Source organism: Harmonia axyridis, chromosome X (genome assembly GCF_914767665.1).
Source record: "Harmonia axyridis chromosome X, icHarAxyr1.1, whole genome shotgun sequence".
Lineage (NCBI taxonomy): Eukaryota > Metazoa > Arthropoda > Insecta > Coleoptera > Coccinellidae > Harmonia > Harmonia axyridis.
Window position 1 is genome coordinate 33266980 of NC_059508.1, and position 5000 is coordinate 33271979.

At 42.8% G+C, this 5000-nt stretch overlaps 1 non-coding gene across 1 annotated transcript; it reads right to left on the reverse strand.

Annotated features, from left to right (window-relative positions):
• Positions 1 to 1533: 1533 nt before the first annotated feature.
• LOC123687801 lies at positions 1534 to 1652 on the reverse strand. The gene has a single exon (XR_006749509.1). It is a non-coding gene; the product is annotated as a 5S ribosomal RNA (ribosomal RNA).
• Between the last annotated feature and the right edge of the window lie 3348 nt (positions 1653 to 5000).

Below are 5000 nucleotides of genomic sequence, written 5' to 3' on the forward strand. Positions count from 1 at the left end.
TATTTTCCGTATTTCATTCCACAATCAACGTACAACATAGAAGAAATCATCTCTCTAACTATCCTGGTTCAAAAGTTGTATCGGAACATTTCACGTCGTAATATCTCGCCAAGTCCAGACCTCGGCGATAGGTAGTATCTGACACCGTCCGCTCGGGACTGACATCGACTTGGACTCGGGCTGATGATGGGGAGGCGTTTAAGGACGTGAACATTTTTCCTTATAAAAATTAAAGTCGACAATGAATATTGATTCTGATTACTGATTTACGCTTTAAAAACACATTAGAAGGCAACCAAATCGAATTTGAGGAAATTCCACGATCAGAAAATTTTTTTCGAAAAAAAAAAAAATCCGAAAAATATTTTTCGATTCCGATTACTGATTTACTCTTTTAGAACACATTAGGAGGCAACCAAATCAAATTTGAGAAAATTCCACAATCAGAAAATTTTTTTCGAAAAAAAAAAAAATTCGAGGACACCTCGGTCATGGCAAGTTATTTCCCACAATCCATTCCCCGATCCACGTACATCCCAGAAAAAATCATCTCTCTAACTATCCTGGTTCAAAAGTTGTATCGGAACATTTTCACGTCGAAAATATATCTCTAAGTCCAAACCGATGCACCACGTAAACTAGGGCAGACCGATGCACCACGTAATATCGGGCAGACCGATGCAGAACGTAAACTCGATCATACCGATGCTTCACGTAATCTCGATCTTACCGATGCACCACGTAAACAAGGGCAGACCGATGCAGAACGTAAAGTAGATCTTACCGATGCACCACGTAATCTCGATCTTACCGATGCACCACGTAATCTCCATCTTACCGATGCACCACGTGAACTGGATCTTACCGATGCACCACGTAATCTCAATCTTACCGATGCACCACGTGAACTGGATCTTACCGATGCAGAACGTGAATTGGATCTTACCGATGCACCACGTAAACTCGATCTTACCGATGCACCACGTAATCTCGATCTTACCGATGCACCACGTGAACTGGATCTTACCGATGCAGAACGTGAATTGGATCTTACCGATGCACCACGTAAACTCGATCTTACCGATGCACCACGTAATCTCAATCTTACCGATGCACCACGTGAACTGGATCTTACCGATGCAGAACGTGAATTGGATCTTACCGATGCACCACGTAAACTCGATCTTACCGATGCACCACGTAATCTCAATCTTACCGATGCACCACGTGAACTGGATCTTACCGATGCAGAACGTGAATTGGATCTTACCGATGCACCACGTAAACTCGATCTTACCGATGCACCACGTAATCTCGATCTTACCGATGCACCACGTGAACTGGATCTTACCGATGCAGAACGTGAATTGGATCTTACCGATGCACCACGTAAACTCGATCTTACCGATGCACCACGTAATCTCAATCTTACCGATGCATCACGTAATCTCGATCTTACCGATGCAGAACGTAAACTCGATCATACCGATGCACCACGTTATCTCGGCAGACCGATGCAGAACGTAAAAAAAAAGCTTACAGCACGCGGTGTTCCCAAGCGGTCACCCATCCAAGTACTAACCGCGCCCGACGCTGCTTGGCTTCAGTGTTCTGACGAGAACTGGCAATTTCAGCGTGGTATGGCCGTAAACAACAAATATAGCGATATTTTCTATGATATCTCACTTTTTGGGAGCGGAAAGGACGTGAACGTTTTTCCTTATAAAAAATGAAATAACTTTTGGATATTAATTCTGATTGTTGATTTAAGTTTTAAGAACACATTAGGACATATCTCAATGAAATTTGAGGGATTTCCGAAATCGAAAAATATTTTTCGAAAAAAAAAAAAAAATCCCAGAAGACCTCGGTCATCTCAAGTTTATTTCCATATTCTATTACACAATCAACGTACATCACAAAAGGAACCATCTCTCTAACTATCACAGTTAAATTTTTGTATCGGAACATTTCACGTCGGAATATCTCGCTAAGTCCAGACCGGGGAGATCGGTCGCATTTGACACCGTCCGCTCCGGTCTAACATCGTCTTGGAGTCGGGGTAACGATGGAGAGGCGTTTAAGGACGTGAACATTTTTCCTTATAAAAATTAAAGTCGACAATGAATATTGATTCTGATTACTGATTTACTCTTTTAGTACACATTAGAAGGCAACGCAATCAGATTTGAGGAAATTTCAAGATCAGAAAATTTTTTTCGAAAAAAAAAAAAATTCAAGAACACCTGGGTCATGGCAAGTTATTTCCCACAATCCATTCCACAATCAACGTACAACATAGAAGAAATCATCTCTCTAACTATCCTGGTTCAAAAGTTGTATCGGAACATTTCACGTCGAAATACCTCGCCAAGTCCAGACCGGGGCGATAGGTAGTATCTGACACCGTCCGCTCGGGACTGACATCGACTTGGACTCGGGCTAATGATGGGGAGGCGTTTAAGGACGTGAACATTTTTCCTTATAAAAATTAAAGTCGACAATGAATATTGATTCTGATTACTGATTTACGCTTTAAAAACACATTAGAAGGCAACCAAATCAAATTTGAGGAAATTCCAAAATCAGAAAATTTTTTTTCAAAAAAAAAAAAATCCGAAAAATATTTTTCGATTCTGATTACTGATTTACTCTTTTAGAACACATTAGAAGGCAACGAAATCAAATTTGAGTGAAATCCAAAATCAGAAAATATTTTTCGAAAAAAAAAAAAAATTCGAGAACACCTCGGTCATGGCAAGTTATTTTCCACAATCCATTCCCCAATCAACGTACATCCCAGAAAAAATCATCTCTCTAACTATCCTGGTTCAAAAGTTGTATCGGAACATTTTCACGTCGAAAATATATCTCAGAGTCCAGACCGATGCAGAACGTAAACTCGATCATACCGATGCTTCACGTAATCTCGATCTTACCGATGCACAACGTAAACTAGATCACACCGATGCAGAACGTAAACTCGATCATACCGATGCACCACGTAAACTCAGGCAGACCGATGCAGAACGTGAACTCGATCTTACCGATGCACCACGTAATCTCGATCTTACCGATGCACCACGTAAACTCGGGCAGACCGATGCAGAACGTGAACTCGATCTTACCGATGCACCACGTAAACTAGGGCTGACCGATGCATCACGTAAACGACGATCGAGAGGCGCGAAAGGACGTGAACGTTTTTCATTATAAAAATTGAAATAAATGATAAATAATGATTCTGATTGTTGGTTATCATTTTTAATAAGCATTAGGAGGCAACCAAATGAAATTTGAGGAAATTCCGATAATAGAAAATTTTTTCGAAAAAAAAAAAAATTCATGAAATCCTCGGTCATCGCAAAATATTTACCATATTCTGTTCGATAATCAACGTATATTTAAGAAGGAATCATATCTGTATCTATCTTGGTTCAAATTTTGTATCGGAACATTTTGACCAAAGTCCGAGCTTCGGCCGAAACAGACACCGCTGACCTGGCCTATCGATCGACCGAGAGTCGGGGATAGAGCGTAAGTGTTGTCTGGAGGGGAACCCTGTGCTCTCCTGACATATATAGGGAAGGTGGTCGCGTTGGGCGATGCAGAACGTTTGGATCGGGAATTATATTTTTGGTTCAGCTATTGGAATATGGTTTATTGTTGGTATATATTGGCGAAATAACGTTCTTACTGACTGGGGATATTCATAAAAATGAGTCCGGAGATTTTCAGATCGAAGTCCGAGTGATCCGACTTGGAAGGCGTGTTGGGTGGGTCGAGATGGCTTAGATCGATCAGACGAGGCGGGCTAAGTGTTGACGTCATGCATCGGTCCATTTTCAGATTGAGTCCGAGTAATCCGACTTTGAAAGAGTGTTGGGTGCGTCGAGACTGTTTAGATAGATCGGACGAGGCGGACTAGGTGTTAACGACATGCATCGGTATATTTTCTGATCGGAGTCCGAAGAAATCGGCCCTAGTAGGCGCAGCGGACGGTCGAGACGGCCTCGGTGGGTCGGATCGATCGGGAAAAGTTTGCTAAATCGTGTCTGGAGGGGAACCTTGGGTTCTCCTGACATATATAGGGGATAAGGTTTGGGTGAACGATTCTTCACGTAAAAGTTGAGTAATTTATTTTTCGATAAGCTTTTGGATATTGATGAGAAGTATATGTATATCTTCGATTAAAAGAATTCTTACCGTCTCCATGTATATTATATTAGATATATAAGAAATAGTTAACGTGATGCATCGGCCGATTTCCGGATCGGAGTTCGAGAGATGCGACTTTCGATGCGCGATGGGTGGTTCGAGACGGCCTAGATCGATCGGACGAGGCGGACTAGGTGTTAACGACATGCATCGGCGGATTTTCTGATCGGAGTCCGAAGAAATCAGCTCTAGTAGGCGCGGCGAACGGTCGAAACGGCCTCGATCGATCGGACGAGGCGGACTAGGTGTTAACGACATGCATCGGCGGATTTTCTGATCGGAGTCCGAAGAAATCAGCTCTAGTAGGCGCGGCGAACGGTCGAAACGGCCTCGGTGGGTCGGATCGATCGGGAAAAGTTTGCTAAATCGTGTCTGGAGGGAAATCCGGGGTTCTCCTGACATATATAGAAGGGGTGGAGAATGGGTCCTGTCCTAGACTGTTTGGAGTTCTTTTTAGGATGATATTCAGTTGGTAAGTGGTAGACCCGAATCCGACCTCGGCGTTTGGGTACTGGCAAGGTGTGTTGGTTTCGGCTTTCGCATCTTGGGTCGCTTTCGTCAACCTCATGCAGCGAGGTCGCGGTCCGCTTCGTCTCTTTGTAGTCGAATGGCCTTTAAGCGACCAACCTTAAAATCGTGATCCTCTGCCCGTTGCGGGTTATGTTCACAAAAAATTTGCAACCACTCAATTCGTTCCGAGCGACAAATATTGTTGAATCTCGAATCACCGTGTCGTTATATTCACATGTATAGCGAAGGGTCGAGATGGAATGTGTATAAGA